This window comes from Lonchura striata, chromosome 2 (genome assembly GCF_046129695.1).
Source record: "Lonchura striata isolate bLonStr1 chromosome 2, bLonStr1.mat, whole genome shotgun sequence".
Classification (NCBI taxonomy): domain Eukaryota; kingdom Metazoa; phylum Chordata; class Aves; order Passeriformes; family Estrildidae; genus Lonchura; species Lonchura striata.
This window is the reverse complement of record NC_134604.1, coordinates 105,868,420-105,893,756: the sequence shown is the minus strand read 5'-3', so window position 1 is coordinate 105,893,756 and position 25,337 is coordinate 105,868,420. Positions and strand designations below refer to the sequence as shown.

The window sequence follows — 25,337 nt, the reverse complement described above, 5'->3', positions numbered from 1 at the left end:
ACCCTCACACATGAGCAGCAGAGACACACCAGGACAGCCACTGCCTTCATGTCCTCACACCCCTTACCTTCCCTGAGCTCTGCACCACATCCAAAATACCTTCTACAATTCTATAAGATTTAATTTGTCATGGGTTATTCAAATGGATCCTTGGGAGCCTTGTACAGACCAGATCATTTGCAAGAGGACAAGAAGTTGCTTTAAAGCAGAGTTAGGTAAATATCAAAATGGTTTTTGCAAAGATGAAAAACAGCCCAGAGATATGTCAGTTTAGACAAAGATGAACTTTTTAAAATAAGAAGTGTGTGAAGAGAGAGAGAGAGAGAGAAAGAATTTAGGGTATAGGCATAAAGATACCCACATTCTAATCCAAAATGCTCAGTGAGCATAATACTGATATTCAAAAACGTTTCAGGGTTTTGTTTGCCTTCCAAAAACAAATTTCAAATGAAAAAACCCAAAAAACTAAAAGACCCAACACCTTCATATTAGCCTTTTCCCTTCCCTTCCCTTCCCTTCCCTTCCCTTCCCTTCCCTTCCCTTCCCTTCCCTTCCCTTCCCTTCCCTTCCCTTCCCTTCCCTTCCCTTCCCTTCCCTTCCCTTCCCTTCCCTTCCCTTCCCTTCCCTTCCCTTCCCTTCCCTTCCCTTCCCTTCCCTTCCCTTCCCTTCCCTTCCCTTCCCTTCCCTTCCCTTCCCTTCCCTTCCCTTCCCTTCCCTTCCCTTCCCTTCCCTTCCCTTCCCGTTTTTTCCTTCCCATATTTCTTGGGCAGAATTGCTTATCAAAGTATATCATGTCATCTGAGCTAAAGAACAAGCTGAAAAACAGCTACATATATGTCATACTCTATGTATAAGTTTTCTTTGGGTGAAAGAAAATAAGATCAAAGCACAATTCAGTATCCAACACATACATATTGATTCAATGTAAAGATGTGCTGTGCTAGGAAATATGTTATGATACGAATTTTCAATTTGGTCAGCAAAGGAGGAAGTATCTTGGAGTCAAAATTTCCAATGCTCATTTTTTCCACTGCTTTCAGATGATTGTGCCATGAAAACCATTTGGCTTTAAGAACATGGGATAAAGGAGAACAATACAGTGCACTAATCTCTGAAATAAAAAGCATTTTGAAGATGCTTTCAGGAAAAGTAGTCAGTCATATTGATTTGGAAGGCAAAGAAAGCAACTTAGTGATCAGAGAAAAGGCTGAAGAATTTGTACATGGCTCTTAATGCCCAGAGCAGAATGCAGGCTACCCTGTGCATTTCTTTAAATAATGCTTTTCACAGGGAATTCAAGGTAGATACTAATGTTTAGCTAAAATAGAGATATTCTTTAAGCATTTGGGTTTGGGCTATTTTGTGTAAAGCTGAATTGCCTCCTTTCTTGACAGAAATTAAGAGAATGAAGCAGCACTGGTTGTGGAAGTCCCCTACAGGGCATCCCGAGTGACAGTCAGCAGTGTGTGAACTTGGACAGCTACAGGCGGATCATGAGGAAATTCTCTTTTCATAGCAGATGAATTTTACCAGTGTGAACTGGCTGCCACTGTGATGGAAAAATAAAATGCAAAGGGACACACCCTCTCTCTTGCCATGGCATACAGAACATAGGCCACTTTGGGAGGTCCAGCCTGGAGCTCCCCCTCTCCCTCTTTTCTTTAGCAGTTGGATACTGCTCCAGATGCACTCACTGATGTCCAGTGAAGGGAAGGGATCATTTCCACAGACATGCCTACTCCACCACTGCCAACACAGCCCAGAGTGCTGGGGCTGTCTTTGCCACAGGACCCACTGCTGGCTCATGTTAAACTGGGCTCTCTGAACCTTTTCTGCAGAGCTTTTCCCAGCAGTTCTCCCTCACCTTGTGTTGCTTTATGCCATCCAATTCAAAAGGATTCACCTTTACCCATGGAGAGCATCTTTCAGTGCAACACCTTCAGCTTTTCCTTCTCATCTTGAGAAGGACCCATAGGTCATGTGAAGAGAAGATATGAGACAAAGCAGGAAGGAACACCGGCCCCTTTCTGAAGATAGACTGATTTTATTTTTTAAACACCAATAAATTAAAGATATCAGTGTTTTAGACATATTGCCTCATTAATACACAGAGCAGAGAGGGGATTTAGCAAACAGATGAAAGGCTGGCTGCTGGTACTTCTCACCTTACATCTTTCTACATGACTGTGAAAATGTTTCATCCTAAAAAACAGATCCTACAGCACAGAGGTGTATTTGTCTCCAGGTCCATAGACCCAAACTTTTTATCCCTGGGGTCAGTGAGCAGTAAACAAGGGTTTGAATTCACTGCACTGCTACGTGTGCATGAAACTGTGAGTAGACGAGACAAGGAGAAAAAAATAAAAAAGTATTTTCATTCCTTCCTGTTTAAGCTCAGAACCATTTCTGTGTCTTAAAAAGACACTGGATAAAAATTCATAATGTAAATGCTCTCTCGGTAGAATGAATGAGTCATAAAGATAGAGCCATTCTATAGCCACTTTTTCATATTAGGACATTAGGACATTCTTATAAATGTTTGTTTCTAAGTATGAGAAGCAATGGAAAACTTTTTAAATTAAGTGGCTAGAGTTATTAATTAAAAATACACAAACAAATAATATAACTAATAAACAATACTTGAATATAATGTAAAGAAATATTTTGATTTAGGACTTAAAAATGAACTAAATCTAGTGTACAGAATTTATTAAAAAGATTAATAATTACATGGAATTGCTATTTTAATTGCTTTGCTAATCATAGAGGCATTATTCAAAGTCTTTTAAGATGAACAACTTCATTTGCATGTGTGCTGCTCCTAATTAGTTTGATGCTTTGTGCTAATAGAATGGTCCCACAGCAAGAATGTATCTTTAGAGTATTTGTAACAAGAAATTTATTAAAGTATAGTCTTCTACATTTGGTTATGGTGGAAGAGTTGGTGACCTTGTTGAATGCTGAATGCTGTTACTGCTTTTTCATGACTATGATAAAGGAGGGAAATGCATTGTCCTTAGAGAGGGATGCAAAGAGGTGACAGGAGCCTATTATGTAGTTAGGAGAAAATAACCATTAGCACTTTGTGAAAACGACATTTAGAAAAAAAAAAAATATTAAAAACAATGAAAACTACAGACTGTTGAAATTCTTATCAATAACATCCTTGTTTTCCCTAGCAACTAAGAAAAAATGAAGAAACACAGTAAGTTGGATTATACAAAAAGGCCTTTCAAAGCTTTGGTTCCAGGCATGAATAACCAGGAGAGCAAAGCAGAGCTGGTGAATTCAAGGCCAGGTTGGATGGGGCTCTGGGCTACGTGGTGCAGTTGAAATCATCCCTGCCAGGGGGGTTTGAACTGGATGATCTTCAAGGCCTCATTCTAACCCAAATCATTCTATGATTTTATGAGGAGACTCCTACAGAGAAGTATTTGAAAACATTAAAAAGATAAACAAAACCACCATGGTGCCATTAAAGTTTTCAACCTCTATTCAGTTTAACAGAAAGCAAGTTAACATTGAATTAAATATATATGCCTATTATTACTTTGAATAAGGATTTTATTGTTATTGCATTGGATATTTTAATAAACTTCATGCAGTAAACATAGAAAAGAACATTATAAAAAACTCATTAATTTTAATTAGTCCTGTTATAAATTAAGTGACACTGCTCAGCTGCCTAGCAGTAAGTAAAATGCCATTTCTGAATTCACATGTAAATAACTGTGAGTGACAAATAAGAATATGATGATAAAGGAATATATAATTACTGCTATTAGCATTATACCTAAAAAACAATTGAGGACTGAGTTGTACCTGTTAAAATAAAGCTCCTTTGAAGAGAAACACCAAAATATTTTTTCACATGCTTATATCAATCCAGTTTATTATATGTTTAATGAATGCATAACACAAATCAGTATAGAAAACAAAGCACTAAGAAACAAAGAAAAATATATTCATTTTTCTGTTGATTACATGCAATGAACTCTATCTTATGGTGATACAGATTTTAATTAGTCTGTGTTTGTTGAATGAGATGAGAGGCAACAGCTTTTTATTTAAATTTTGCTTTTTTGTTGATGTATTTCATTTGGTAATTGTTGGAGTTTGTGAGTAAATATGAACCAAAATTCTGTAAATATGAAATAATTTCCTAATTAATTTTTCAATGTAAAGTTGCTTAGATTAAAAAATGCACGTGCTTAAAAAGTAAAAATATTTTTAAATATTTTGAAGTAGTATAATTTGGATTGGTTTGCAGTTTCTTCAAATCTTATTTTAATAAGTGTAAACAGAATTTATTAAAATATTATAATTGTTATACAGCTATCTTGTTTTATGGTTAATTTGATCCAAAAGTAGTAGTTTTCAGTTTTCAGCAAATTGAAGGAGTTGTCAGTAAACTGAAGGATGTTATACATACTTATTTATGTATTAAGAGCTCCAAACTTTTACTGCTGCTTACATAGTCACTGTCTTTACATGGGATTGCCTGTGTCACTGTCATACAATTGATATTTATTAAAATGTCGTCACATATGTTGGTACTATATCGCCAAAGTTATAAAGTATTAAATAATTATTTCCTTCTTGTACTGCTCAGAAAATAAATACCAATAATGGTGCCAACCAGTTTTAGTTTGGTTGTTTGTTTTTTCCTTTTTTTCAATTTTAAATATGTTAATTTTCATTGGTCACATCACTGACATGTTAATTTTTTTTTTGATAATGGGATTAATTAACCCTATTTGCTCAGGAGTGTAAAATAAATAGAAATACAGTGGTATCAGGCTCTGTCTACAGTGGCCTCCTCTGGTCATTTCTGTAGTGTGTCCATGGAAGACACATATTTTCTACTGATTTTCCTCTCCTTTCCCTCCCTAAAGAAGTCAAAATAACATGAAGCCATTGTCCTTTCCAAAGTGCTCTAAGCCCTTCTGCATTAGGAAGGTCCTAATTGCTTCTCACCACACCAGAAATACCATCATGTCTTACAGGTTATTTATACTGCAACACTTCTGCCCCTAAATTCTGCCAATTTTCACCATCACATCAGGTCACAAAATACCGAGGTATTTCTCTGGCTGTGCAGCAAGGATAGATTCAGCTGGGAGCACTGTGAGCCAGTAATGCCCTTCTCATCTCTGGGCCTCTCGTGCTGAACTAGCTTTGTTAGTGTGCATCCACTCTCACTTATGGGTCATAAAGCTATGCCCACATTAAACCTGGTCTATAACTGTTCCTGATTACCTAGGGTGTTCTGTCTGAAAAAAATTTAGAAACAGAGTAATTCAGTCATTTTCAAATTGCTCTATGTTGATTTTCTTGTCCTTAAAACCTGACATCAAATCACCATTGCTTGATGAAAGTGGTGAGGAAGAAAATCTGTGCATAGCAGTTCCAAATGGAAGTACTTCAAGTAAAAAGATATGAATGCTGCTGGGAGCACTTGCAGCAGACGGATCTGGCTATAGATTGATCTCTTTTGTTCAAGCCAAGCCTGCTGTCAGCAATAGCTTGTCTCTCTTTCAGCTGATTTTAAAAGCATCACCCAGAAAATTAGCAAAATGAAAAGGGATGCTTCTCCTTTCTGAATCTCACACCATGCATGTACAGAGCTTTGTACGGTCTGGCAAAAGGATGCAAAGCAATGAATTCACAGGTAAAGTTTAAGAATCCACAATGACTTCCAGCTGGGAAGTACTATTAAAATTTAAAATGCTTGTGAAGATTAAACATGGTTACCTATGGGCCCTGAAAATGGGGGAGGGAGCAATTCAGGAAGGGCTACAGTTGCTGCTGGTAAAATGAATGATTACCAAGTAAAAATAAATGCAGGAAAGACAGTTTAATATTCACTTTTGAGGACAGAGTAGCAATGACAGTGTCCCTGTGCATCATTAAGCTCCCAATCCAGATACTGATGGCAGGGGCAGAAGAATTTTATTATCTTGCTTTCTGACACATAAAAGCCAAGTTTGATGGAAGACTTTGTCTGAAAATTATTTATTTTAGCTGTTCCATCAGATTCCTTAATTTTGGTAGAATTCAAAGCTTTTGGGAGTGGGCATGAATAACAAGTAAGCAAGAAATTTAGTTGGTAATGCTCATTTGCCTTTTTCTCTCTTTGGTAACAAATGGTACAAACAGTAACACCAACACATACATTGCTGCAGGATGCTCTCAAACTTCAATGTGGATTCAAATGAAAGGGAAAAGAAAATCAGAATATATTCTACTTGTAAACTTTCTGTAAAAAACAGATGAGATGCCATCCTAAGAACTATAATTTCCATGTTCTTTCTTTTCTACAGAGATGGAAAGGGATCATTAGGAATATATATAGCCCAGCAAGCAAGGGACTGTTGGATATTTCTGAAAATAATACATAATAAATCAGTGAACAAAAGCCATGAAGATTCCACTGTTCAAAATATTGTTTTTAAAGCCTTATGATGGGTGGTCTAGCTTAAAAAGAAAAAAAATCCCCCCAGAATTAAAAAGGTTTCTTCCCAGAAGCATAGCCCTCTCATTATTTCAAATCTCAGGTTTAAGGCTTGAAGAAGCAGCAGTAGGGTTATTATCCTCTGTAAGATTCAGTCTCCTGTGACAATTTTTTGACACACTCTAACAGGATAACAAGGCATGGAAGGCTGACACAGGAGGATGATAATGCACTTGAGATTGCCTTTTGAGTAATTATGTGATCCCAATTAAATTAGTTTAGAATGTCTTAAAAGGCAGGTTAAAATTCAGTATTCATTGTCCATCTTTCTCTATGAGTTGAAGTCCTGCTCAGTACACTGCATAATTGCCATGAAAGCAATGATTAGAGCTTCACTGCCAGGATTCATTGCTGAGCTTCCTTTGCAGTGCTCACTGCTAAGGCTGCTCCCCAGTTTTTCTTGCATTTGAATGCATGAGGTTCTGGTAATAAATGTCATTTAGGATATATGTCATTTAGGATATAAGTAAAGGTACAGTCACCCCAGAGACAACTTCAATCCTAATTAAGCATTTGCAGTACTTCTAGAAAAGAAAAGGTTACTTATGCTTGTTCTTCTAATGACATATGGATCTGGACTCTGCAGTCAAATACACCTTTTGATCATAATCAGAATATGGGTGTACTTTGGGAAAAGCTATCCTTTGGTTAAAAATGAACTGCTTTACCAATTTTATCTCAGAAGAGTTTTTGCACTAGTATTCCAGAAGTACTTTTTAAAGGAAGAATTATGCAGGCATTTTTGATTATTTTTTCTGCATGAAGTACACGGATTATTTGTCCTAAAGATGGCAACTGACAGTATACTGTTTCATTTACTTTAAAGAAAAGGATTAACATATCTTAGCTACTTTCCCTTTTTATTGAGAGCAAATGACTTGTGCTTGAATATATGCATATCTGCAATGTAATTATTTTGATCAGTGAAAAATAACTAATGCAGGCAGGTTAGCAAGAAATGTAAGCTATAATCAGTGAGTTAATTTGTCTTTGTAATTAACTGTGCACTCCTATGGTTCTCTCTTCTTGTTTCTACAACCCCAAAACACCCTTGCAGTTAGCATCAGTTATATAATTTCTCATTCAAGTAGAAGCAATTGGCCCATTGGTCCAGCAGTGCATTTTCAGCTCAGATATGAGAGGATAAGATGGCACCCAGCTGTTCAATAGCAGATTTGATGCAACTCCCTCTAGGCATGCAGTGTCAAATTGGTCAAGACTCACAATTATAATTTGGCTTAAATGATATCTTTCTATGGTTTGAATAAAAAATATCAGAGCTCCATCAACCTGCCTGTACACAGGAGGGTGAACAATGTTTATCTCTTAGAAACCCCTCAAGCCATGCCCAAGCTAATGAGACCCCTACACTTCATTGGTGTTTCTGCCCAGTTCATCAAACTGAAACCACCAAAGAGGGAAATGTGAAAAGATTAATGACAAAAGAAAAGGCATGAGTATTCAGTAAAGTTTGAGTACTTATTTAAATTTGCATCAAATAACACATTTGTGAGATTTGATATTGATTCTTTCTTATATGCAAATTGCTCCAAAATTATTTTGTTGATGAAGAAAGGCATTGATAAACTGTATGTGCCTTATGGCCTGAGATGGTCAATGCCTTCTTCTGAAAAGGAGGGTGAAAACTTATCATTTGAATGACACCATAAAACTGACTATTTAAATGTACTAAGTTCTCATAAAGTTGATTTCAGCAGTTTCCTTTGTGCATATATATATATAGTATATGTATAATCTCACAAACATGACATGGCAATGTGCAATACTGTTCAAGCAATTGCTATCTACAGTTTTTCACACCTTTTAGAAAGATTTCATAATCCCAAATATCCCATTAGACCAAACAAAATAATCACAAGAGTGTATGACCAAAAGCTTTTCAGAGTATTAAGTATTTGGGCTGCACAAGCAGAAACTTACTCAGACTCAGATTCAGTGAGAGGAAAAGGCTCCAGTGGCTCAATGACTTGCCATAATCCTTGATCATGAATTGCTACCATTAATTTAATAAGTCAATTGTGAGTTGAAATCCAGAGGAGAAGCATCTTGACATCTTCAAAAATGTTAAGAGTTGGAAAGTCAATTTTGGTCAGCTTGTTTCCATAAATAAATTTGCAATTCTATTAAAAATAAATTAAATCTATAATTTTAGGAGCACATCCAGTGTGTGCAGCTGGAATTTTGTGAAGGAAAGAGCATGGTGTAACATTTGAGTTGATATAAGATTGGCCTTTCCCCAAGAGAAAATTATAGATTTTTCTACCAATCACAAAGTAACACAGAGTTTGCCAGACTTAAAGTGCTTAGCAATATTCTTGGCAAAGGCTGATATATAATCATCTGTCAATTATACTACTGCTGTGTGCTGGAAAAAGAATTAATTTTGACTCCATTAAAATTTGATCTCCTTAATCCAGGCCTTGATATCTTTTTTCTAGAGGAATACATTTTTCTACACAGCATAAGGTAGAGATTTCAAGCTTTTCAGATTATTCCCACCATGCATTTTCTGGAGTAAAAATAAAAGGGGAACATTTTGCTATTCAGGCTGAAAAAAAGACAACTACTAGAAGCATAATTTGAATTTTCTTTCAGCAGAAAAATGCATCAGTTTTAGTCCTAGCCTGGCTCAAAGGTGGAAATCCAAGATCATCCAAATCTTAAAGGAAAAAAGATGCATTGCTTCACAGGGATCAAAAAGTTGTCTATTGCAACAATAAAACACATTTGTGATAGAAACAGAGTTTTGGTCCTTCTAGAATTAAAAAAAGTATTTCCATAATATCATTTATGTCTCAGTAGCTATGGAAAGCTTTGTGTTTTTCTGATTTTCTCTCCACAAATGTGAGCATCCTGCTCTACTCATCTCTAATGAACTAAATTATTTTCTACTTTAAGCTTGAGCTTCATGTAGTTGAACAGTTTTTGATTCAGCCATGATGGTTCCTTCTTAAAGTTCTGATCCAACATTCTGCATTGCAAAATATTAATATGTTCTCAATATAGTGTCATCAAGGAATTCAGAACTCTCCCAATCTTCCCTTTTTTTCAAAATTTACTATTTCCTCTAATAGTCTAACATACCAGTTGGAGTTCTAAATTTTCTTTCTTCAGGCTTCTTGTCTCTGTTGTGATATTCTTTCTTCTCTTTTCCTTGAGAACCATGGGGCCTCATGAATCAGAATTAAGTAATTCATTTCAGTGATCAGAGTCAAACTGAATAGGTGTATTTGTCACTCCCTTTTGCAAGGAAAAAAAAACCCAACAAAAACAACTTCAAGCAGTGCCAGACATTTTGTGCATTCTTCATCTGGCGGCTGCCTCTTACTCCAATCATGTATTTCTCTAATCAATAGGAAATCTCATCTTCGTCTGTAGTATTCCTCCCTTTATCTTTCTTCTATTCTACTAAGAAAATGAAAATTCAGTGTTACTTCTGGTGGGGCTTTTTTTGACACAGGCACACAGAAAAACCCCAGTAGCTAACTAGAATATAAAAAGATTATAACTAAATTTTAAATGTAAATCTGGAGTCTCTGTTTTAGAAATGGAAAGAAAAAAAGTTATGGAGAAAATTTCTTGCTCTCTCAGTATACTGAAATAATTTGCTTAATAATCTATTTAATTTCAATCTCACAGACTATTAGTAGACTTACATAAATTTAACTTTAAATCCTAGAATTTTATTTGCTTGAACACTATTGTATATGGTACAGAGTTCCACAGACTATTTACATACTATGTAAAGTAGGACCTCTTGTTTTGAATCTCTTGCATTTTCATTTTAAATGACCTCCTCTCCATCTGGCATTGAAAAGGGCTATAGATTTTATTCTATATGATTCATGATCTTATATATCACAGGATGCAAAGTTTTGCTTTTCTTCCCACAGCAACTACAATTAGTCTACATAGTCTCTTAAAATAAAATCTGCTGTTTCTGTCTCAAGATACAGTTTTGCTGTACTTTACTGAATTTTTTTAATTCACTATATTTGTGATATTAGCTAAAATAGACTTGTACATCAAAATCCCATTGCAAATCACTGAGACCAGCTATTATCAAAACTTGCTCCTCGCCTGTTCCTCTCCTTGCAAGATGAATATCATCTAGCATCTTTTGCCATAGATTGTAAACTTAATTGTACCAATAGCATGCTAGTTTAAACTGTCTTCTTGTTAGTAACATACCTCTTTTGAAAGGAAAGAAAATTTAAGATATTTAGAAAAACTGGGAAGAAGGATTTCTCCCTTCCTTTTCCCTAAGCTTTCCTTCTGTCCTTCTTAAAGACAGTGGCTCTTTGAACACTCAGCTGCATCTCAGGTCTTGCTATGCTGTGTCACACAGGACTGTTGGCCACTGAGGATCTGCAGGACACTCATGTATCCAAACACACACAGACAGGTGCTGTTTCCAGGCTGTAGCAAAATGTTTATGGTTGTACTTGATCTCAGAATCATTTAGGTTGGAAAAGGCCATCTATCTCTGCACAAAAGTCATACCACTGAGGTTGGTGCCAGTTAAGGAAGCAGCTGAGGGAGCTGGGAGTGTTTAGCCTGGGGAAAAGGAGACTGAGGGGAGACCCTGTTGCTCTTTAAAATTACCTGAAAGGAATTGTAGACAGCTTGGGGCATTGGTCTCTTCACCAAGGGTGAACTGATAGGCTGAAGGGAAATGTTCTCAAGCCACACCAGTGGAGGTTTAGACAGGATATTGGGGAAAATTTCTTCACTGGAGTGGTAGTCAGGCATCACAAAAAGCTGGCCAGAGCAGTGGTAGAGTCAGCATCCCAGGAAATGTTCCAAAAAATCATGTAGATGTGGCACCTGGGAACATGGTTTAGTGGTGAACTTGGCAACGCTGGGTTAATTGTTGGACCTGATGATCTTAGAGGTCTTTTCCAACCTAAGTGATTCTGTGATTCAATGCAATTTTTTTCTTCTTCTAGGTGGGTCATTAAGCTTTTGGTGAACCTCACCTAATTTCAGGAAGTTATCTGATCCTTACTCTTCACAATTTACTGTAATTTATACTAGTTGTGTGTAGCTGCATTAGTCTCTTTTCATTCCCTGAAAAAGTTAAACTTGAGGATTCACGTCCCTAATGTGCAAGTTAATGAAGTTTAGAATATACTGGGGAACTAATATATACTTGCTGTCCTCCATGCTTTGGTTACAGTTTGTCTTTAAATAAGAGAAAAGAACTAAAGATCTTTGTTGGTGCAGTTCACTGCTGGCATCCTTGTCTTACCTTCTTGAAGTGTTCTTCAAATGTCCTTGTTAGCTACCCCCAAGAACAAGTTAACTGTATAATAAAGGAGGAGAAATACACAACATTTGAATACAACAAAAGGAAAAGAAAGAGCAGATTGAGAAACCTGCCCTTTTACACACCTGAGCACAATCATACACAAACTGCAGTGAAAAACTTGGTTTCCCCTTGCAAGTGAACTCCCCATGAACTCTGGGGGATGGCTTCCGGGGTGAATGTCTGCAAATGCCTTCCCAATGCACATTGTTGGTATATATAAAAAATCCCCATTATGTGAATTTAAGTAACTCACAAAATCTGTTTATTGTTTAATATTATGTCATCACTAATTTTATGCTTCAATTAATTTTCTGCCATATTTTCTCATGTTATATGAGAAAGCTATTTGTATGAAGTCATCTTTTGAAAATTAATTTCATTTTCCTTTCTGAAAAAGACCATCTGCATGAACACGCTGAGAAAGTAAAAGGAAAACTTCACATATTTAATTTTATCAATCAGAATTATTCATATGATTAAGCTTTGTAGAGTTTAAATAACAAACTGACTTGACATGCCCCTAACTTGCATAACCATTGTCTCAGGAAAGTAACTTAGATGCAGACTGTCTGACTGTGTGTGGAATTAAGATTAGAAAGCCTTGCCAGAGGTGGGTAGAGGGGGTAAGGAGATAGTCTTGCATTCTTTCTCATTGCACAGGGTTTATTTTTCCAAGGTGGGTGGTTGCCAGGAAACAGTAAATACAACTGAAGAAATGGATTTATTTGACGTGAATCCCTTAAGTGAGGCGAGAGAACAGAACATATGCAATGACTGAGCTGAGGATCAGTTTGAGCAATCACATTTGTTCAGGTGATTGCTGAGAAAGCCACACACAATATTTTATTTTTGCATCCTCTTCTGCCCTGTTTTCATCTCCTGCAAGAAAGGAAGATGAGTACAGTGCTGGCAGCACCACAATCTTTGGAGGCAGATTTTCTGGGGTGATGCCTGCCATCCAAGAAACCTTTATTGTTCTCACATGGTGGCAGGGAGCCTGGGGGAGAGAATCTGCTTGACTGTGCCAGTCAGGTACCAGGGTGCTCCCCACAGCCCCAGCTCCACTCCCACCTCTCTGACTCCTTTCTTTCCCATCCTGTTCTTGCCTTCTCCCTTTTCCTCCTGCCCCCGCTTACAGCCATGGAATTAATGTCAATTTTCTTCTAGCTCTGCTTACACAACATTCTGTGAAATATTCATTTCCCATGCATGTATTTCATCCAGACTGAAATTTGCTGGATGCAAAGCATATATCCTTCTTGGCATTTGGTTTTTTTTTTTTTTTTTTTTTTTTTTTTTTTTTTTGTTTCTGTCTGGTACAATCAGGCGCTATTCTTGTTTGTTTCCATGCAGCATCACAGCAATAAATATAAATAATAAGAGTATGTGCAAATTATCCATGATTAACTGTTTCTGGGGGAAGATTATCACTTCTCTGGGATTCACCCCTCCCATAAGAAGTCTATAATCTTATAGACATATTAAATCATTGAAATGATTCAGAAATGTTAAAGCAGAAAGATTTCAACAAGGGAAGCTGAAATCTGCAGCTCCTTAATAACTGCTCTGACACTTTTATGTAAAGATTTTTTTCAAAATACATTTTAATTGGTAAATTTTGTTTTAAAACTTGAGGCTACCCTACCCCAGTAATTATGTGTACTATGAATTTGGAAGTGTGCTGGAGAAAAGAATTAGTGCAATTACCTTCACTGTAAAAACAGGTATCTGTGGACATATAATTTAAGACACCACTCAAAAATATTGCACTTTCTTTTTTATCTATTCATTTTTGAAGATGATAATTGGTGAGAAATTCTTGTGTTATGGCTCTGATTTATGTTTGTTGTAAATTTACAGACACATAATATTATAGGAAAGATGTTCCGAGCTGGGTAAAAAGATATGTCTACCTAAGCAGCTAAAGTTATTAAAACTCTGTTGCTCCCATAGTTATCGTATTTTATTCAAAGGTTCTCAAAAGTTTAGACAGAAGTTTTGATCTAAGTAGAGATAATATCATTTATCTATTCAAAAATTACTTGTAATTTATGAAGATTTGAGGAAAGTAGGACATTCTTGACTTTGAGTTATTAAAACTCAGAAATATCAGGTTTAAGGATGAATAAAAGATAAAATTATTCTATTAAAAAGAAAAGTCACATGAAGACTACAAGACATCAACTTTTTCAGAGAAATTGGGAATTCAAAAGTGTAAATATATGTTGTACTGTTTACACATCTACACCAGTTCTGACAGTAGTGCATGGCCTGTTTTACTGCACACATTTTGCAGAGTAAGAGAGATGATTTAGACAGTACACTTATAGAGCCCAGGCTCCTGAGAAAAGTGGAGGAAAGCCTAACTTCTTTTGGAGTCTGGCTAAGAACTGGAGCTGAAAAAGTCACCAATTCCTGTAGGGGTACCTGCCCTTCTGAGCCAGGAGTTCATGCTATGGAAATCTGGCAGATGCTTGCCCTGAGTAAAGTGGATGTCCACCAAAGTAAAGAGATGTCTTAGAGGTATAACTTACCCCAAGTGACTTTCCCTGTGTCAGGGCATGTTCTGTCAGGGGCACAGTGACCAGAAATCAAAATTTCCTGGATTGCAACCCTGTATTACTTCTCTCAAATCCCATTACCTTAAACATTAACAACCTTTACAGTAAGATTTGCCATAGGGAAATGTTATTGAGGCAGGTCACACGTCAAGCCTACCAATTCTGACAGTATCCTTTCCGTGCATTTCTTTTTCAAAGGATCAGTGTGAGCAGCTGCCACTTCCTATCGTGTAAGAACACTTGCTGATCTTACTACTGCCAACTTCTTCACCGCATTGCTCACTGAAAATGTGGTGACAAGCTGGTGCTGTCAGGAAATCATGTCCTCTACAAATATCTGACTTTACCAAAGCACAAGCTCATACCAAATCCATGCTATATTTGCATCATATAAATATATATGTTCCAATACAATACAAACAGCCATGGAAAATCCACTATTTTCATGGTGTGTATGCACAGTTGCAGAAAATAACCTTTATATCATTTTGCTGTTGTTATTTTTGTTGCATTTTCTGCTTTTGTTTTCTTGCTGTTATAAAATATTACTTTGAATTAAAACTATACAGCAAATTGCCTATTTTGTGTACGCACGTGTGCATGTACACAGATCCCTGAAATGACAAAGAACCGAAAAATACTGCCAGAGTTGTTTCAGTTCCTTTGATGATCTCAATTTATTATGGTGTTTATCATGCTTTTCAGAATAATACCTATATTTTAATGTTGTTTTTATTATCTTTTCAATATTTAAACATGAATCTTTAAACTTTCAAAAACAGGTCAGTCATTATTGCTGTTTTCTTAATAGGAAAATGAGGCAAAGGAAGACGAACTAATGTACTGACGGTCTTACAATTTTGGTCATGGTGTTTGTCATGACAGAAATTCACTTGCAGTTTCCTACACATGGCAAAGTGCTGCTCTTCTCCTTAGCTCTGACTTCAAGGACTTGAGCATTTCTCTGGACTGTCCAGTGTAACAATTTCTTAAAAAAATATTTAGGACAAGAATCACACAGAAAGTTGTGGTCTGAGCAAATACTGTGGATATTTTACTGACTTTTCTGAGGTGTTGGTTAATTACATTTTTTACCTGATTATAATGTCTGCCATGATCTGCTCCTGTCAGAGGTCTTCAGGGTCCTTGCAACGGTCATGAGGCAAATGAAGGAAACTTTGGACCGTCTCTCACAAATGTCCTAATTATTTCTAGAAATAATATTTCATCTCTGTTTAGATCAGAGAAGGTGTTTATTTCCAGGGAAGATAATTCATCCACATTTGTATGTGTTTCCTTGTTTAGACAGGAGGTTTTATGAAGGCATCAAGCATCTAGAGCAGCATTCATTCCCTGCTTCTGATATTGCTCTTTCCCTGGTGTGTTATGAGAACAAGGCTGTGCATTCTTTCACTCATTTTCCTATACCTGAAATAAGGGAAACACAATATCACAGCTGTGCAAAAGAATTCCTCAGTCTGCCTGTGCTGGAAAAGCCCCTATAGAATATTGACTTCAATAATCTGGAAATGTGGGTCAGCAGAAATGAAGCAGGTGTGGGATGGTGGAAATGCATTGAAGGGAATATGACAGGAGGGAAGCTTAAGAAACAGAGATTCCTGTTTACTCTGGCCCTTCATTCTACCTGCTAATCCCAAACCCACAGATCCCAATAGCATTCTTGATCTGTCTATAACCAAGAAATCTATTATTAGCTGCCCTGCCAGATCCTTTAGATCCCAATCTGTTCCAATAGTTACTCCCATTTGTAATTAAAATCACAGCTATATCTATACAAGCAGCCACATGCCATAGAATACACGATTATAGCAGTTTTATTCCCTAGTGGCATTTTCTAAGGCTTAATTTATAAAATAAAAATAGTATTTGAAATTGTGTTATGAAAAAATATGATTTCAAAATACGTGTTGAAAAAAAAGATACTTCTACTAGAAAAGAAACTAAACACAACCACATGAAAACTTAATACACGAATATTTCCCCCCCAACTTTCTTTTACAAATTCCTGAATATCTTTTTAATTTGGAAAATATATGTCAAATCAGGAGTCTCTCCAGGTCAGGACTGACAAGAGTGTTGCAGTTCAGTGTGCTTAATTATCTAACATAAAGAAGAGAAAGCTCAGTCTGTGCACATTTCATGTTCATGCACCTTTTCTCTGGTTAAACTATGACACTTGCTCTTACTTCAAAGATTTTTTTAATAGAAAAGCCAGTTATCCTCCACTGACTTTTGGCACAAACATCAAATGTTTCTGACAGCACATGCTGACCATGCATTACACTTTTACTTTTTCTAATAGAGTATATATAGCAAATGGCTTTAGCATGATTCCAAAGCAATTTAAACTACAGTCTAATTTTAATCAACTAGGAGAAAAAAACGCAACAAAACCAACAACCAAATAAAATCCATTCTTAACAATTCTTTTCAATGAATTAATCAGTTTCCATCTCAGTTATTTGGAAGAAGAACTTAAGATAATTCAATTACTGTAAATACTTAGGGAAAACGAATGATTTTTTTTCAGAAAATTGCAGAATAAATTAAAACATCTCTAGGCTAAATATAAATATACAGAAAAATGTATTTGCTTGTATTTAAAAACATCTGCAAAAGCAGCCGTAAATGTGTATTTTTAGGTTTTCACAAATGTAGTAAAGCCCATTTATACAATCAGACTTAAAGTGCTTATGATGCTGTAGTGTGGTGTGCAGTGAAAACAGAGAAAGTATAAGCCAGCAAGAATAGTAGAAAAAATTTGTCTTCTGAGCTCTCCTGAGAATTTATTCTGAACCTTGCAGGCTGCCCTTATGCAGTGCCACACTACCAGCCCTGTGTGGTGCACGTCCAGCTCATGATCTCATTGCCACAAATGTTTGTCTTGCTCATTCATACTTATATTGGAGAAACTCAAAGAACATTCTGATATAAAACTGTGAAGTCCTACTGGTTTTGTTGATATCAATGTGCTGTAAAATAAGGAATGCAATGCCAATTTGTAATTCTATTTGTCTGATAACAGTTGAGTTTAAAGGCTTGGCTTGTGCAGTGGGTTGATGGCAGCCAGCAGCCATCATCATTTGTATAACTGTTCACTCACTCCTTCCCTATGGTGGGATAAGGGAGACTATAGGAAGGCAAAAAGAGAAAAAACTTGTGAGTTCAGAAAGTTTTACCACTTACTAAAAAGCAGAGTAAACTGCAAAAGCAGAAAGCAATCACAAACAATCCCTGGAACTGAGTGTACAGTAAGAAAGGGAGTGAGCAACTGCAGGAGACTTGGAGATCACAACTGCATTAAACACTGCCAAGGCTACAGAAGGAACTTGCCATAAGCTACCACAGCAGCAACTTGAGATGTGCAGAGAAGAAAGGAACTTGTAACAGGAAGGCCCTAATTCCAGGCCTGTCAGAGGTGAACACACTCAAGTTAATGCATCCAGACAAAAATTCCCACTGTGGCAGATTGCAGGAAACGAAGCAATGCTTCAGGATCCACAAGGTGGTGATTAACTTCTACTTGATCTCTACCTCTCTCCTCTCTCTTTCTGCCCCTTCCCCTTTCCCACTTCCCATTTATTTCTATCTTTCTACCTCACATTTACTGTTAAAAACCCCTGTACTTAAACTATGATCTCATTTGCACCTTTTATTCAGGCAGAAGCATCTTTCAGTAAATTGCATCATAACAGGAACAGGTCAGGTGAAGGAGCAAATGAGTCAAACACTGTGACCAGCAACAGAAAGTTGAAGCCGTCAAAGTCAGAGCAAAACTCATATAAGAGCTTTAAATCCAGTCTAGAACACTTTGATCAGATCTGTCATTATCTGGAATCCCTAGAGTCAGATAGAGCTGTGTTGGGTGAATAGTACCAGAAGCCAAACATCTAGACCAGCGCTCACTCAGTCCCTGCTCCAGAGGGACAGAAGCAAGAATAGGAAGAAAAAACACTAAGAAAAAAATCGGGTCAAGTGAAGATAACTTTTCAAGTGAAAGAAATAGAAAAAAACCCAAAAAAACCCAAACAATGCAAAGAAGATCCGTAGTCGTCACTTCTCATAAGCAAACTAATGCCCAACCAGTTCTGAACAAAGGCCACCTTAGAAACCAAAATGACAATCCCTTTCTTTTCAGAAAACAACAAAAACTTCAGTTTTTGTTGCTGAGTATGATATTAATACAGCATTGAATATCCCACTGACCATTCTGGATCAGCTGCTTAGGTGTGTCCCTTCCCACCTTCTTCCCCACTCCCAGCCTGCCTGCTTGCTTCGGGAGGAGACAGACTGGGGAAAAAGCAAAAGCCCCAGTGTTGTGCAAGCACAGTTCAGTGAAAGTCAAAATATTACCAACCCGCACTGTTTTAGATACAAATCCAAAACATAACAACATATGGGTTGCTATAAGGAAAGTTAACTCCATCCCAGCCAGAGCAAGTACAAATTGCTACAGAAGATACTTAACCACTTATTTGCAAAATTAAGAACAAGATTAGCTATTAGGCAAAGCAACCTATGTCCTTACTTATGTTACTTATGCCCTTTAATTCAACAGGATTTGTAAGAGGTCCAAACCAAGCCCTGTCTAGTCCCTGGGTAGGTCCCAGGAATTTCTTGGACAAGCCCTGAAGGTCCTACTGATCCCTAAGGAGGAGGACATTTGAAGGAAATTCTCCACATGGGAGGTGTTTGGATGATTACAGCATTGGTTGAGTAGATCTCACTTGCATCCTGCTACATAAATGTCTGACTTGCTACAGAAGCTGTATTCTGGGCTTCCTGTAAATTGAAGGAATTGCACTAGTCTGTTTCGATGGGAAATGCAGTGCTAACAGCACCTGACTTTTAAGTGCCAAAGCTGGCCAATCAAGGACACCTCAGTAGTCACTGAATGGTATAATATATTTCCTTAAGGAATTAAGCCAATTACTTTACAGCAGTGTCAGGAAGGGATAAATCATCCACTTTAGGTACCTACTGCTCTTCAGGTATTGATATACTTGTCAAAGTGCCAAAATTCAGTGTCAGAAAGAAAACCTGAATATCACTAATTGAAGAACTAACTTGAAACAAAGCTCAAAAGTATTAAATTTAGCAAATCTGACCAATGTAATCACAGTTCATAGACTCATAGAATTATTAAACCATCAAGGCTGAAAGGGACCTTTAAGATCATCCAGTACCACCATCAAGCCAACACTTCCTACTCTCTCCTTAAACCACGTCACCCACCACCAGATCCAAACACCTCTTGAGCACCTCCAGGGCTGGTGACTCCACACCCTCCTAGGCAGCTCATTCATTCCAAGGCCTGAACACCCTAATTTTTTAAATTTTTTTTTCCCCAAATATCTAATCTGAATCTCCCCTGTCTCAGATTAAGGCCATTTCCTCTGGTCCCCTCAGTGAAGGCATGGTACAGATCTGCCCCCACCCCAATACGACCTCATTTCAGGTAGGTATAAAGAAATGGAGTACATGGGTTCATCACTGATTAGGGTTTATTTGATGCTACTGACTGGAATGTTTCTTCTCCAAAGATGAAATAAAGCCAAAACACCACCGATAAAGTGGAACTAAAACCATGATCAACAAAGGTATATACAAAATCAGGCGACTGTTGGATATTTTCAACTGTAAAATAAATTTTGGGCACAATTTTCTGCCACTTGAAAGTGGTTCTCCAGCATTAGCAAAATGGAGACCAGTTTGAATTTACTTCAAAGAAGCTGAATTGAGAAAGTGCAAAAAACAAATTGTTATAAAAATCCCAGGGGAAGGGGGTATTTATTTTAGGTTTATTACACAAGATCTAATATTCCTAAATATTCAGTTAACATTTCTAAAAAATAATTCATTAATTTTACTTAGGTTGAATAAATAAATAGATGACAAATAAGCACTTTGATGGTTCTTATCAGATACCTTCATGCCAAACTCTCCAGTGCATTTATTGCCATTAATCAGTATGCTGCAGTATTGTCAGAATAAGAATTAATTTACACAGAATACAAGCAAGACTGGTAAGTAAATTCACCCACTCTGACAGTCTTATATGCTATAGTCATTAGTAATTAAAGTCAAGAAGGCAGAAAATTATGAAAGTTTCATCCATGTAAGTAACACATACTCACCCATGCCTGGTGAGGAGCATGGTTCAAGACCATACCTAGGATATATTGTTCTTTCCTAAGACTTAGGAGACATTTCATTTTCACTACATTAAACCCTTGTTCTGTCTGAAACCATATTCAAGATCATAGAGGTATAAAGTGATTGTAAAAATAATTTAAATTATTCTAGAAGATCTAGCATGCGGTGGTACTTAACAACAGTAAGGAGCAACTATTAAAAGTATATAAATATTGCTTCAGTGACCACTCCTTTACTGTGGACAACTGTAAGATGACTCCAAACTCTTTTCTTAAGTTAGGATAATATGGAAATGCTTACAGGAATAAACACTGAGAGGATTCTGGCCCCCAGAATAGCAAAGGCACCATCCTTTGCCACCCTCCTTAGAGGAGAGCACCAGTCTGAAAGCTGCGAGGCAGGAGCCCTGCAGGCTCCTGTCCAGCCTTCCCTGCTCTAACTCGGAGTCTGTGTCCTGCTAACCTGGATCAGGTGTGCCAACAGGAAAAAGAAGTATGGGCAAGCTTTCTTCTGGTTTTCATGAGAACAGTATTAAAATACTCCTCGATAATTAACCTGGATCACTTTTCTAGTAATTTTTTGGGGCTGAAGAAAATGAATAATTCACCTCTGCAATTATAGCTAATAAAACTGCATTAAAAATGAGATAACAACATTTTTTACAGATTAGAGCTGGTAGACGATAGTGACACCACAGGGATGCTTTACTCCTTGCAAATATAAAAATACCTTATAGTATAGAACTAAGAGATTTTTTTCTTAAGTGAGATATAATCCACATTATCATGCTTTTAATTATAGCCTCAACACTTTTATTTTAATTTTTTGCTCCCTGTTGGGGGGAGGGAATATTCAGTAATAGATACACATAAAAAATTAACAAATTATGGTTTAATTTATATGTACTGTTATCAATACCAGCTCTGGAAAATATCCCACAATCTCTAATAATACAATGGGGAAAGTAGAAAAAACATACAATCTTTACTGTTTCTGTAATGTTTTACACACTTGTTCCAGAAGTGTTACATGGTCTTTGAGAGCCTGCAAAAGTTACAGACAAAATATAAATGGTCTTGTAAATCTCAAATCTTTTGTTTCACAGCCTATCAATTCTCAAGTGCCCAGGCTGAACTATAAGCTATACAAGGCAAGAATTCCATTGCAGAGGGTTCTTTGGTGTGTTTGGGTTTGTATTTTTTTTAAAGGTGACATTTTAACCTTTCTCTCTTTTTCTTTTTTTTCCTTTGGGTAACTTGTGTAAAAACTGAATGCCTATTTCATGATGCAGCCCCTTTCCAATTTTCCATAAAGTGGTTAGTATTATATCTAAAATTAACATTCCTCTCCTATGCAAATACACAAATGATGTTTTATAATGAGTGTGAAATATAACAAAAAACACTTAAACACTTAAAAGTTATGTGTGTGAGAAAATATTCAAAGCTCTTCAGACTCCCAGAGAAGCTGTTCAGATACCATTAAAATAAAAATCAATCCTCTCCATCCTGAAATTTATGGCTCACTGCTTCTGCTGTCTTTGAAGATACCATCCTCAAGGGTCAGTCAACACATTCCCAATGTCAGCTCTTGCCTGAGAATCAGCTATACTGGAATTCCTAAAAGAGTCATCTATCCTGTGTGAGGTCCAATCTTTCTTATGCTCTTCATTTTCACTACCTGGAAAACCTGAATAAAATTTAGAATTTAAACGGCCGTGTGACAATTATATTTGACAAAATAGACAAGTTTTGTCGATCAACTCTATTTTCAACAATGGACTTCTGAAAGATATTATAGCTGTTCTTTATCTTTGGCTCATTTGTAGACGAAAAAACAAAATTAATATGCAAATGAAGACCATCTTTAAACTGTTGGGCTCACTCCTTAACTCCTGAGATTTAATGGACATGATTGCATCTAAACCCCTAAAAAAGAAAGCAATTAGTATTTCAGTGACTATTAATTATCTTCCAATGAAAGATGTAGCTCAACCAGAGCCAGTCTACATAAAATATTAAGTGGATGGCACAAGAACAATTATATTTATTCCAAGTCAATCAGGATGCAACCATTAAGATTACCAATTAACAAACCCCTACCAATTCACCTAAGAATAGTAGTGTATTCTGTATGGAATTTCTGAAAACTTTGGCATTTATCACTATTATTTATATGCTTTTATATATTTTTTCCTTTAATTTTTTCTTTATATATTTATTTTCATATGAATTTATAACATAGGGTTTATTGCATGATTTTCTGGATTTTATGTATGTCTCAGTGATTATTCCTTCTTTTATTTAACACAGTAATGGATATAAAATCTTAGCATTTACCAGCAATTAAGGATATTCACACAGTTAGTGATAAAACAATATTATCCCCATCTCTGGAAGTGTTGAAGGCCAGGTTGGACAGGTCTTTGAGGAACACTACCTGGTGCAGTTGAACATGTCCCTGACCACTGCAGGAAAGTTGGAACTAGATGATTTTTAAGATCTCTTCCAACCCAAATTCGGTGATTCTATGATTCTACATCTCATCTCGGACATCTCAAGCAGTGGTCATAGATTAGCATACAAAAATGTATTATAACCACTTGGAGCCATAGAAATGTGGAATGTTTCAATTAGTTGAGGAATTTCTGGGAAAGATCAATCCAGTTATTGAAAATGAGACTCCACTTTACAAGTTGATCAGAATGATGTCAACATATTTTCTCTACAAATTGCTTACTTTTGGAATATGTACAGGAGCCCTTTTTTAAATCACAGGGTCCTAGAAGCCTTCAGTGCTGAGAAAACATTGAGTTTCTTGGTTAAGTATTAAGACAGCTGTGTAAAGCATTTTTCCTAACCAGGCCAATGTGACAGATGAGCTACTCTTTAGAGTATTTTAACAGCTTCAGTGAACTGCAACAGGAGGTGAAGAGACACCCTATTGTCCAACCTGTATATCTCAGGGATAGGCATCAGCATGATTTATTACAAGAGCTTGAACCAAGCCTGCAGCAAAGGAGAAGCAGTTTCAGATCACTAGGGAGGGCTGGGCTGGGCTAACTACTTCACTGGAGTCAATCACTCTTACACAAAGCATCTGCCAGAACTCTGCTATGAGACATTTACAAATCAGGGATCATGACAAGTACAGAATGTTCTGTGCTGCTTCTTCTATTTTTTTTTCTTGTTGAAGTTAGCAGTAAGATGATTTGTATTCAGTGCTCTTATTTCTCACCATGTTACAGCCTATTTTGCTTTAAGTGCAGTTCAAAATTTCTCACCATAGCATGGCCAAAATAACTCAAGTTTTTCACTGATTTTGCTTATGTAAAGGTGCTCTATGAGAGATCACTGGGAACAAACACACTGCACTTGGTTAACATTGCACAAACAAAAGTTTTACTCTGCCCCCACTGCCTTATAAAATGATTTCAGCATATGTCCTGAAGCCAAGCTCTGCCACGGAGCTGACTTCATAGGCTGTGGTTAGAGGAAAACCATACTATACAGAAGCCAGTTGGCTTCACGCTAAATAGATATCACCATTTTGGGAACCACATTTGCCAAACCCTGGGTGTTCCTCCATGCTTTTACACAGTATTTTTTTTTTTATGTCAGCAACTTGTGAATGTGATAAAATATAATTATCCATAATGGGATACAAAGTACAGCGCTATTACTTTACAATGATTGTCAAAGTTGCATTTAGAAAAGTGTATGGGCTGCATCTGTGAATGCAATTCCATTGCTGCCCCAGTGAATTTGGCAGTAAATTTTGCTAGTCATGCTTCAACAAAAGATTAGGAAATTAGGTAGCAGAATATAAGAAATTGTGGGACGCCCATACGGTTTTGAATGAAAGATGGTGAGCACGCTAGACATTTTCATGCCTTAAGTGTTTGTATCATTCATGTATTTTATTGAAGTATTTTATATCATTCATGGGTTCCTAAATAGGTGTAAAAAAGTAAACAAGTCTGAGCCTGCTGAATTACAGAATAGAGTACAGTTCCTTCAGTGTGTATGATAGCAGCTTTACTCATTCTGACTTTGTAGGAAGGGAAAAGCGACAATTGTCAGTACTTATGCAACACTTTGTCGAACATGAAATGTGCTCCCTGCCAGGAAGTGTCTTTTCAGTTTAACCTCAAAATGTCAAAATATATCTGTTTCCTAAGTTTCCTGATTAGCTCTTTTCCCAGTGAAGCCTGTTCACAGCAAAAGAAAAGAAGAGTTTTAGTTTGCTGCAGAATGTGTCTAAGAATAAATATTCTAACACTGATTTCAAAAGCTGAGTTATTGGCTGCTTTTGCACTGATTTTATGGTAACATGTTATGTTCAGCAGTGATCTTTGGGCCACTAAGTATAAAATCTTCCAAACTTAAAATATATATAACTGCCAAAAAGTAAGCTTATGGTTGGAATGCACTGTATATCTTACCTAAGAGCTCACAAAGAAGAGCTGAAGGATTTGATGGCTTTGTGTTCTAATTGGCAAAAGCACAAAGTGTGCACTCCAGTTCCAGGAGCTGCATCCTGATTTCAGCTAAGACATCACAGTAGTTCAAGACAATTACCTAATCAGCCTTCTCCTGCTGTAGCCAATAGATGGGGTATTCACCCCAAGCTTAGAGAAAAACAAGACTGACAGTCAATAATGCTGTTTAAGGGTTTCCATAATGTATTTTTTGCTTTGTAATGAGAGTAGCTTTCCTTCTCTTCAATTTTTAGTACACAGGTTACATTGCAG

At 36.7% G+C, this 25,337-nt stretch overlaps 1 protein-coding gene and 1 long non-coding RNA gene across 4 annotated transcripts in view; both read right to left on the bottom strand.

The window, feature by feature from the left end:
- IL1RAPL1 (interleukin 1 receptor accessory protein like 1) overlaps positions 1-25,337 on the bottom strand; it is a 669,103-nt gene that overhangs the window by 99,364 nt on the left and 544,402 nt on the right. The window lies entirely within an intron of this gene.
- LOC110483264 (uncharacterized) lies at positions 3,876-16,388 on the bottom strand. The gene is made up of 2 exons (XR_002467542.2): positions 11,787-16,388; positions 3,876-9,943 (listed from the first exon to the last, which is right to left on the bottom strand). It is a non-coding gene; the product is annotated as an uncharacterized LOC110483264 (long non-coding RNA).